The following is a 12,607-nucleotide window of genomic DNA, read 5'->3' on the forward strand; positions in this document are numbered from 1 at the left end:
AAAGTGTCCCTCGATCAATATAATAATGTTGAGGGCAAATAATAATTTACACATCTGGACAATTCATTTGTTGGTCCCATCCATTCCCAGAAAACACCTGCAATAATGATGTACAGCCTTCTTCATTGTTGCAATAATAATAGCCTCTCTGTTGGCTGCAGAAATATATATGTTTTAAAACATTCTTGAATTAGTTTCTTTCTAATGAAGCTGACTGAAAAACAGTTCACAAATCCTCTTTACATGGCGTAATGGAGCTGCAACACTCAAACCTAATCTGTGTGGTTCTCCAGGCAGGACAAAGCAAACACTGAAGTGTCTCTGCTGTGACCTAATGACCCATTTGCATAGCATCCTTCTCTTTCATTGACCCACATGACAACAGAGTGGAGGGCTAATAATAAGTTACAGATCTGCAGAATTCATTTATGGCTCCCATCATTTCCCAGAATACACTTGTAATGAGGATGCCCCTGTCGCCTAGCAACTCCTGGAGTAAAAATTGGCCAGCAGCTGAGCATGAAAGTCATTCCATAGAGCGAGGTGAAGAGGATACCATCTTTAGCCTTCACATTGGATGACTTATTGGTGATTGGGTGCAGGTTTGATTTTAAAATTGAAAGAAAAAAAAACATAAAAAAGTTTTGGCACAGATGCATTTTCAACACATTACCACCCCCTGTGGTGATACAAGGTATTACAAAAACATTCATACCTGTTTTGTGACACTTCCTATATCCAGTGTTATTCAAAGGCACTCAAGTGGAAGGAATCATAATGACGAGTATGGTGTTATCGAACTCTCTGTCAACATCGCAGCGCTGACCATTCGCCGGGCTCTGCGATAACAACTCTGTCCCTCTGAGGGCAGATTACAGCTTTGATGCTGTAATTGAAATTTCACAAAGGATTTATTTGAAACCAAAACTCGCTGCTGTTTAAGTGAGGCAGACAGGTTATTAAGTTTCCTTCACAGCATGATCAGCTTATTTCTCAGTGGTTGTTGCACTGCTGCAGATGTACTGTCAGTTGAAATAATCCTCCAAGCCGCTGGTGCGTATCTGTCGACGATCTGCACAGCAAAAGCAGCATCAAATAATCTCAACATTTGTTCAGTGAGTATTAACAAACAAATACTCGACTGTGTGGCTTCAGTCACGGCTTGGCTCTGGGCATTCACAGCTTATCCACTATTATTGCCATATTCTTAGACAGTCCATCAAAATAAAACAAGACTGCAGGGGACATGTTTTCTGCTTATATCTGTGCTGCTTGGTTTTTATAAATAGTTTCAGGAATTCATTTTCTTCCAGACGTCGTCTTCCAAACAATGGCATCTTATGTGGATAACAGCTTTCTGCAGACTGTGGTGATGCATCCAGCTGAAAGGACTCAACACGAAAGATGGAATGATTTATTATATTTGCTTATAGCATCCTTATGTAAAAGATGCTCTTTGTCGCCACTCGTTCACTTCACTCTAAACTCCTCAACTGCAACAGAGGAGCAGTGTTTCTGTGTGCAACTGTCGCCATTCATCTTCTGCCAGTGTTACGTATGGCTACGTCTCGCGAAGCTCTCTATCAGCAGAGATAATCAAGGCTGCTTAACAAAACAGGAGATACAATCCTGGCGAGAGCCTTACCTTGTCAATAACCTAGCTGATCACAACAAGACGTTTTTGGTAGATACCAGACACAGTTTAGAAAAGAATACTGCTTTATAATTTCCTGTTTTTTTTGCTTTGGTGAGATTTATCATGCAAGAAAGAGAGGTTTAGAGACAAACTCTAAACTTTGCACGATGGTGAAACAGCTACAAAACACCTCAGAAAATAAAGAATACATATTAAATCTTTGGAAAACTTTGGTGCGATTCATCACCTCGATCACATTGGAGTGCCATGCTGGACATTACCACTCAACCATCTCAGTATAATATTATATAGACCAAGATTCAGATGTAAATATGCTGCAGTTGCTTCCAATGACCCACATGCACACAGGGACTCAGGCTCTATGGCAACTGATATAATGACGGTAAAGATGGTATTACTTTTTCAGGCATGATATAATGATACGTTTGCAGGTTGTTATACAATCTACAATCTGCACTGGAGCTCTGCAGAGCTTGATGGGAACCTCCAGTGAGTTTTTCTTTTAATAAGAAGTGGAGATTAATGAGAAAAAAATGTTTTAATTAAAGGGTGGCGTTATCAGTCAGGTGTTGAGTCGTTATCACCAAGAATCAGGCAACAGGACTCCCTCTGGCAGGTGATAAAGACTAAGCTAATGCTCTGCAGCAGCAGTTAGTATTTGCTGTTAAATTGACTTAGAGGATTCATTAATTCACACAGCACCACATCATGGCTGCTACATGGAATATTCCCTGTTTAAACTTCTGCAGTTACAGTAGATGAACTTTTCAGTCTTAAATTGATGGCTGTGTTTCACTGACCTCAGATCAGTTAGATGTCAATGTAAGATTTAAGAAACACCGTCACCTCTCTCATACTGTCAGCCCACCCCACTACATTATTACTGTGTACTGTCTCACGTACAGCAGCCACAAATAAAACGGTCCATTTTCATAGCATGCTGCTGTTTCATTGACCCCTGTGATAACAATGTTTAAAGCAGATAATACGTTACAGATCTGGAGAATTAATTTATTGGTCCCATCATTTCCCAGAATACACTTGCAATGAGGATGTTCCTGTCGCCTAGCAACTCCTGGAGATAAAATTGGACGGCAGCCAAGCATGAAAGTCATTCCAAAAGCGAGGTAAAGGGGATATCATCTTTGGCCCGTACATTATGCCCTAGTGGTGATTTGAATCCATTTATCTGCGACAAATATTGAAAGAATTTGATCTGCATGTAAATATAATTTAGAGACTGACAATAAAGACATGATTAAAGGACTGATTTGGACATTTTGTTGCAGTGTTGGAAAAAGGGTCCAGGTGTAAGAGATGGACTACTTCTGTATATAAACTGAGCACAAGGTGTGAGTTCAACTTCAGTTCGATGCTTTAACTCTATCATCCATTTCTGGATGGGGAACTAGACACATTATGGAGTGAAGAAAAACAGAGATGTTAGCACCAGATATGTTTATTAAACTTTCACTGTTAAAGTATGTGTAAACTGATATTTGTCTCGATGACTATAAACCATTTATATACTATAAAGAGAAGCAACAAAGAAGTCTGAAGTCAGCACTGTGTGGACATAAACAGACCACGCTTCATTGACATCTAAACTCACTTGTTAGTTTTGTTTTCCTGTTTAGGGGAGATAAACTGTGCCCTGATAAACTGCACACTAATTGGAAACAGATTTTGTTTCATTTTATTTAGTGTGTTCACGCTGGAAAAGTGGAAAAAATGAAGTATTCTTAGTCCGTCAGTCAGTACAGAGCTTTGAGTGTGCCGAGATGAACGCTGCCCAAAGCTGAAAAACAAATTGTGTTTGGTGGTAGAACAAATTGTGTTTCATACACTCCTTGTATTAGTTAGTGTTAGTAAAATTGATGTAAGTACATTGTTTTTTTTGTAATTTAAATTATTATTGTATGCTGTAAAGACAGAAGTTGTATCCCAATTCCATACTACAAACTGGGGAAGTGACAAAATGAAGTATACTTAAATATATCTCTATCCAAACTAAAACACACTTAGTTTTTCAATGTGCTGCCGTTGTCTGAAAATGTAACGCATAAAGGAAATATAGGAGCAACTGACATCTGCAAAAATGTTACAGGTATAGAAAAATCTACAGAAAACAGTACATATTTTGCTCTTTCTGACGATTAGTATACTGTATACATTAGTATCTAGTTTGAAAGCACACCATGAAATCATTGTGTATACTACTACTGTACTACTAAACTACTATAGAATTGGGAGAAAGACACAATGTTATGGTCCTCTTGAGTATATCGAGGTTGGTTACTTCCCAGAATAACTCAAGCAAACATTAACCTGAGCACAGTCTAATCCGCCAGAACAACTGAAAACACCTGTGACGGTTTATGAAACAGTTTCAGATGGTTGTAAATCACAGAAAAGTACTCAACACCAGCACATTTAATTTCACATACTGACTCTTTTATGCACCACAATTTGTTTTCATTCATATCTACTTAATTCTCAACACTGTCAACAAAATGTTCATTAAAAATGACCCAAGGTTGTTGGGGTTTTTTTTTGTGATCGTGTTGCTACATTGATCACCGTTCAAGTGGTAAATTGATCTGTTTTCTATCTTCTCTTATTAAATAATGCAGTGGATTAAAACTGCCAGAGGGTGGTCTTTTCCACTCGCTTGAGATTGTGTCTCGGCGAAACTGTTGAAAATGCTGCCGTAAGATTTATTTCTCTGTAGGTGGAAGAAATCAATAGCAGCTCGGCTCGTGGTTTGACCAAACTGTTAACTGAACGCTTTTCTGCAATAATGGCTGATTTATTTAACCTCCTAAGACATGGCATCCACATGCGTGGACATCACATTTTGGGTTATACCGTAATACTTAATTCTGCTTATATGGAAATTCAAAATTGTCCCCGTATGCGGAACTACATCATGTCAACAGATGATTCTTAGTTTTTATACTTATCAGGTCCCAATAAGCCCAAATAGCAAAGAGAAATTAAGATAGAGCTTGGGTCTTAGAGGTTAAATGACATAAATAGTGTCTCTCTAATGCTTGGAAGTAGTATAGCAGTATAGTAGAGCTATTTAATATGCCAGCACTACCAAAGTATCATGATGCATGAAGCCAAAGATAAGTTTTGGTAAGCATCATACGGTAGAGCTGAGACATGAAAGACACACAAATGAAAGCAGGTACAACACAAACATCAAGAACAAGTCAGGTTTGTCTCTGGAAATAAAAAAAATACTCAATGGATATTTAAATTTGATACAAGTAATAAAGTAGAGGGTCAGATTTAGACACTGTACTTCATTTGTTCCTATAAACACACGACAGGTGCTGCTAAGAAGAGGCTCATTCTTTGAAGGAGTCACAGCAGCAGCTAAGGCCCAACGATCCAGTCAGTTTGTAGCTCTGCACAGTTAATGTGTTTTTGTCAGTGGGAAAATTCCAGTGCTGCACCGGGTCCCATGTGGTTGTGGTTTGGGTGAGAGGCACAGTAATGCGTTTGTGACGCAAGAGGGAGGAAATTGCAAAAGCTTCCTGCACAACTGTGCTTTTGTACCACTTCCAGGTGGATACCGGGCCAGTCTGCAGGCAAACAAGACCTCTGCAACTTGGACCGGAGTGCAGGAAGATGGTGCAACAGCACAACCCAAAGGCTGGAAGAGGTACTTCATCTTCATCTTCCGCCTCCTGGAAACAGGAATTTAATGCAACTGCACCTTCAGATGGATGTTCAAAGTAGTACAAGACACACAGACCTGATACAATGAGGAACATCTGTATTTAAAGACACTGTGATATAAAAATCCTAAACATATGACTTTAAGTAAAAATGTGAATGTATTTTACTGATATGCAGTGAGAAAACAGGTTCAAAGCAAAGTTAACTGGAAAACCATCCTAATTTTTCCACAACAGCAGAAGATTTTATCCTATTCTGTAATTCTCGCCCTTCTAAATTTTTCTGACGAGCCTGCGGTGCAACATCTATTTTAAAAGAAAGTAGAATTACTGATTTTGAAACAGTACAAGTCCAGTAACCAGATTGATATTAGCTGTTAATATTATATTCTGTATGTCAGTAAGTACACACTTTTCCCTGTTGAAAGTTTCGGTCAATACAAACGCCTCAGTGAATTCTTCGCCTGATTTGGAGAGTTTTAGCTGTCAAAGCTCAATTTCTATAATGTAGATGAGTAGTGATGGTCACATCGATCAGGGTGCAGCTGAGAGATGGTTGAAGTGAAGCCTTCACATCAAAATTCTGTTCACATCTCGTGATATGGATCATTTTTCTTCAGACGAGGGAAAGTTATTCACATTCCAGAGATTTCACAGCAGAGGACTGAACCAAGAACATTCACTTAGACAGTTTCTGTAATATGAATATTTGGTTGTTTTGTGCTATAGGGAGTTTGCTGTACCTATTTTGGCCTGTTGACTGTGGACATTATGTGTAAACATAATTAAAATAACAGAGATTTAACAGCAGGTAGATAGGTTGGCTGCTATGTATAGGAACCATGCTGGGATGAGATACTTTAACTTTATAATACTTTAAATGAAGATCACTCATCAAAATCTTTGTATTTTGCAAGAAGCAAAATTGAAGTTCTAGTTTGTGCTACATGTGGAGTTACCTCTAAGACTTAATCGTTTTATCCGGATGAGGGTTAGGAACATATTTCACCCCCATGACTTTCATTGTGTCGTGTGTCCAAAACAGAATTAGTTTGCATTTTAGAGTGTGAAGTAAAACGTAGTTACACTGCCATGCAAAAAGATTTCTCATGTGTTGAATAGTTCCCCTGTGAGAAACAGTCAAACCGTGGCACTATTAACGCCATGCACTCTCTATCCTACTATCCGGCTACAGAAAACAATCACAAATTGTAGCAACATTCCTCTTTTCACTTCATTTGGTTTTAACCACAGAGGCGTTCTGGTCAGGAATAATAGCCGTTCACAATCAGCCATCTGCCCTAATATATTTTAGTCTAAATTGTGCTTTTTATTCATAATTAACATGCAGCATTTCCCATCTGGCACAACCACGGCTAACATTTCCCATCTGCTACAGTATATTTTCATTTTATTTGTTCCTGACTTCCTCTAATATCTCGCTCAAAAGACCTTAATGGCCTCTCTGTGCACACAGCAAGAGCTTTCCTTTGAATATCTTTCACTGTTAAACCCTGGTTTATAGCATTATGATGTGGTGTTTTCTCAAATGTCTTCATGAGCAAAAACAAAGGTGTTACAGTGTGATGTTTCTACAAGTCACTTAAAAATGACTAATTTTGTGGACATGTGTGTTGTATTAGATAAAACATTCAATCACCACAATGCAAACGTTTACAGTCGAGGTTATAGAAACATGCGTCAAAGCAAACAGCCGGAAGTTCATTTCAAAGGACAGTGATTCATAAAATCCACATTTATGTGTGTATGTGTGTGCTGAGTAGGGGGGCACTGGGGAGCTGTGATTTGTATTTTAGGGGGAGTCAAGGCGTATTTTTAACCTCTGGCACCATCTGGTGTTTGATTGTTAACACTAAAGATAAAGGAAATGTATCTTCTTGAGACTTCCTTCCTTTTTGTTGACAATTGACAAATGATTCTTCAGTGAAGAGGAGATTCATTTGAGTTTGACTTTACTGCAGCGGTCTGACTCCATGAATACTGGACTCATTCATTATTTTTTGGACTTTTTTATTGGACCAATAAAATATCATATCATTGGATTTTCATCACATTTTACATGTCTACAAACTCTTCCAACTTCTTGTTCTTTTTGTTGTAATGACTATTTTCCCATCTAAAGAGCGAGAACCTCTCTGAGAATTGCATTTCCCGAGCTTTCTTCTATTTTTGTTGTACTTTCTTTGTTCTTCCTTGTAATCAAGCATCTACGAGTACCCTGGACGTGGCTTTAGGTGTAATATAAGGCTCGGCACCCTGGGAAATCATCCTGATTCAGTCTCTTATTCAGTGTTAGTGAGATGAGATCAGAAATCCTTATTTGATGGGTTGAGAGACAGATGCCATTGTCTCTAGTTTTGGACTCACGATGATCATTGTGAGACAGTCTATGATTAGACAGAAAGTTGCTGGTGCAAATCCCAGGATTCACTGAAACAATGTGGACAGATGAGAATAAACAACATGACACTTTCCATCTCCTTCATCAAACTGAAGTCCCAAGACGCTGCAGGTGTGACTGCTTGAAACTGTTTGAATGTTGCAGCTGAGCATGCTCAGTTGATAAGTATCGTTAAAAACATGTGTACTGGATAATGTCTGATTGCACTCTGAGAGGCTGTTAATTAAAACCTCCGTCAGTGATTGTTTGAAATAAAACAGCTGTCTGAAACATACATGAGGAAGGAAATCAGACTTTCTTTTGTTTCCCGGCCAAACTCTAACATTTGAAAGCAGCGTTACTGATGTGTGTGTGTGTGTGTGTGTGTGTGTGTGTTTGGTACTTGCGTTGAAAAACATGTCACAAAGCAAACACAAAGCAAATAGTAATTTACTGAATATCTTGTTACTATTCCCATTAAGCTACTGAATGTACTTAAACAATGATAGTTAATTATTCCACTGGCAAAGGAACATTTTGATTTGTCTGTTGTACTCAAACTTAATACTCAAACTGCTGTTGAACTCGAAATATTTTCCAACAGCTTCCAAACATCTAAAGCACAGAAACAGATGCAACTAAAGTGCAGTAATTAATAACTCATCACCATAATTCTTCTTACTTCGATTACCTTATTCTTCAGTTTGCTTTTGCTCTTTTGTGTGAGGAATCACAGTAAAACTGTAATGCCACTAGCTGCCACAAGGTGTCAGACTTCTACAACCTTTAAGAAGAAGCTTTAAGTCAACAACAGTGACAACAGTGTTCAGGAAAAGGTTGATGAGTGGAGAAGAGAGCATCACAGTGGATCGACTGCAGATGTGTTATATTTTCTGTGATTATAAAACATCACACGTACATTCAGTCATCAACAGCCATCGCTGCTACATAATGAATATTGAGGGGCTCAAATCAGTAGAACTGTCGTTGCTTTCTAGAAACAATAATAATTGCACACAGTTTAACTAATTTATTCTAGTCGACCTGTAAAAAGTAAAGAACATCTTCAATATTATCTTCCTTTGACTGAATATAAACATTTCAAAAGTGAAGATATTTTTTTTTCATCAGACTGAACTACAACACTTTGAAGTGTTAATCAACAGCAGCAGATTTTACACCTTGCAATTAGCCTGAGAGCAAGCAGTAACTCTCTGCAAGCTATAACTATAATAAACCCCAATATCACCCCAAGATCATCAGTGAGCGGTGGTTGGGTTTGCTGGTCATGTTTTCAAGGTAACATTACGCACTGTGGATTTTACATTTTGCATTACTGTTTATTTCAATATAAACAAAAGATAACTAATATCTTCTACATAAAACAAATAAATTATAAACTCCAACTCCAGTGAGATAAGATTTGTTAAAGTTAAGTTTACTGTTTACACACTTTCCCACGTGACGTTTTATCTTTTATCAGAATTTTCTTCTTATTTACGCTCTGAAATGAAATGTGGGTATCAGCGGCGAATCTGATACTTCTGGAAAAGCATATTCAAGAGACTTCCTTTCAGTGCAGATTCAGCCACGTGAAATGAAAATAGACCAAAGCATAATAGCGCACAGAGAAATTCCACCAGATGCAGTGAACTTTTATATAAAATATATGAACATATTTCACGTCATAGTCCACATTAGTATTCAGGTTTTTGTTTCTAAAGCTGAGAAACTTTGTTGGATGTGAAGTCCTCACCGACTGAGTCTTCAGTCCAAACCAACTGTTCCCTTCTGTTTTATTCCTTTCTTAACTTGCCAGAGTTAACTCACCACAGCCAGGAGGATCCATATCATTTCCAAAGGCATTTAACCATTCACAGCCTCTAAAAACTCCACCTACCTCTAAATAATAGCCCTGTTTTTTTACAGCCTCACTCACACACACACACACACACACACACACACCCTTCAGTGAATGTTAATGCAATATGGTCGCAGCCTGGCCAGGGGTGGGGATTGACTTGTTTCCAAACACTTAATTCAATTTGTCATCGCCATTCAGGGAGGCTCAAGTGGTCTAATTTGTGTTAATGAGGGGTAATAAAGTCATAGCCCCCTATATTACTGCCAGGGGGGGCGTAAGCGAGTGTGTGTTAAGGGTGTGTGTGTGTGTAGGGATGGGGGTTGTAGGTACGCTATTGACTTGCTTTGGTCTCAGGCGGCCCGCCTGGCTGTTCTCCGTCTTGCGTGCCGTCCATCAGGACGCCGCCACCCCGCCTTTCTCTCTATTGTACCCCTAATTAGATAGCCTTTGTTGGGCTAATGCTGCCGCCATCTGGTCGGCCGTCCGGGGGTGTCAGCCGCAGGGTTGAGGTGGGGGACCCAGAAGGAAGGGTCTCTGTGGTGGGGAGGCCCTTCTCCTCCCATCCTCCTCTTTGCCCTCCCTTCATTCAATACCTCTGGCCAGGACCATCTTCCCCCCTTTGGCTGACACCGCAAGGACCCTTTCACACTTGAAGGAATTAGTGAAAGATTGATGTCTCCCTCTCCCTCCATCAGTGTGAGAGGGCGTAGCGACATAGCGGTGAGACTTTCACCCAGCAGCCGTCGTATTGTGTTCCCCATCCAGACTGCAGGAGTGCAGGTTTACAATATCAGTCTGAAAGGTTATGAGTTGTACATTTGAGCAGTTTGGTAGTAAAATAGCCGAAAGTGGAAGGTCGTGGTCTCAGTGGGTATCTGCCAGGTGTGTAAGAGAGTGAATGTGTTGCAGGTGGCGTTAAAAATGTAAAGTGAATTGATTGAGTCAGCATTAATGGATGAGTTTCAGAGGGAGGTCATTGTTATGCACTGTCCTCTATTACTGAGCGGTTGAAAATTGGATTAGTTGGCAAAAGTGGAAGTAGGAGTGTCTATAAAGTCCACTGGGCTCGGACTTTTGGGAAACAGACTAAAATTGTTTTATTCCAAAACATACAAATCAACACATGCCCAAAAATCTTCCATCTCCTCCTTCACGGGTACTGATTATAATCCTCTTGTATTATATGTTATGGTCATTTGGCATCAAAATCATACACTTTGTGCCTTTGACATATAATCCGAGGGGAATGGTGACACATAGTTTGACTGACAGGTGATCTCTCTGCTGTGCTAAACAGATAAACATAGTAGAAAGAAAAACAGTCACACAACAAGGACATTTTCTCAGTTACACTCGACTTGTCTTGTCAATCAGTGTGTTTTTTTTGTTAATAATGTTTGTGTTAGTGACTGTGCATGTGCGAGTGTGTGTGTTTGTGTGTGTGTGTGATGTGGGGGTGGGGGGGGGGGTGTTAAGATCTGTTGTTGATGTCTTAAGTCGCCAGGCCTCTCTCTCTTTCAAGCGGAGAGCACAACCCTTACATGACCCTGAGCAGTTGGCTGACTGTGCCTCCTTCACGCCTCTTTCAACTCACCCAGAACAACATCGTCCATCTGCCCCCCCAATAGGCCCGGGACACAGGCTGCCTGCCATGTGCCTGCAGAGACATGTACTCAAGTCTGTGAGTCCAAGAGTTGGTCTGCCAAGAGTGTTCAAACTTAAAGAAATGTTGCTACTCTCCACTGCAGATCGACAAGACACTGATTCAACCTACGTCCAGTTCATGAAGTCTTTAAAAATCTGAATTTCCCCCAAGAGAGACTAATAAAGTAATTCTTCTTCCTCTTCTTAAAACTAGCTGTCACTTGGTGTTTGGTAGGACTTTTAAGAATTTTATGTTTTTGGTGTTCTTTGAGAAAGCAGTAGAAGAAGCAGTGATAGTCAGCATGGATGAGCGGATAAAAGAAACAGCGCCATGTACGGACGCTCAAATTACATTAACAGAAAATCCAAAGAAGAAGACATCGTAGTACTGTTCAAACTGTGTGACAAGTTAATGGAAAAGTGAGAGGTACTGAAGAGAAAAGGGATTTTGAGGATCACCAGTGTTGTGGAATATGGAAAACAACAAAACTTTATCCCATGATACCTACCCCGTGTTTGTCATATATACATGCATCTTACATCTGTATATCATCAGTATTGTTTTCATCTAACAGAAGCCAAATTTTGCTGTTTTCATTTGCAAAACTCAGCTCCAATTTACTGTCAGTGCTTCTCTAACAAAAGAAAAAAAAAATCTAAACATATGTTTCATTACGGGCAGACAATACATAACTCAGGAGTCCCCTCTGGATCTACAGATTATAAAACAACCTTCTTGCACAATATATGCACAGAAAAGAGCACATTCCAAACATGCCTCACCGACTCTGAGCTTCATTCCAGCCATTTCTTAAGTCGACAACGTGTCATGTTGAAATTCAAATAACAGAGCAGACTGAAGCAGCTTTGAAATGTATTATTTTAGCTGTGAAAGTTTTTCTTGGAATTATAAACTGTGCATAACTTCAGAGCGACTCGGGCCTAAATTCCCTAATCTCGAAAGTCAAACTTCATTAAAGCATTTGATTTATCTTCCAGTGTTCAGTCGAGTTCTTTTTTTCCAGCCACATGTTGAGCACACCCTTCGTGTAATGGTCTTATTAAGAGGGAGTTGGTTTCCAAGCAAACTGGCCCGTGTCTCTGATAGCAAAATTAGGCTTGAATGAAATCAGATACGATTAAGGAACTTATTAGTTCTTGTCATGTTCTTGTGGGTAATACAATAAACATGGCCCTTAAATAATCACAACCATCAGGGCTGCAATCATACTAACAATTGAATTCCCCTGAACAAGTATGCCCACATTACAGTGTCTTGGCTCAGCTTGATGCAATGTTATTATAGGTGTCTTTAAAGCCTACACCCATTGTTCCAAAGGTGTTAAGCAAGA

The sequence above is a fragment of the Enoplosus armatus genome, chromosome 10 (genome assembly GCF_043641665.1).
Source record: "Enoplosus armatus isolate fEnoArm2 chromosome 10, fEnoArm2.hap1, whole genome shotgun sequence".
Classification (NCBI taxonomy): Eukaryota; Metazoa; Chordata; class Actinopteri; order Centrarchiformes; family Enoplosidae; genus Enoplosus; species Enoplosus armatus.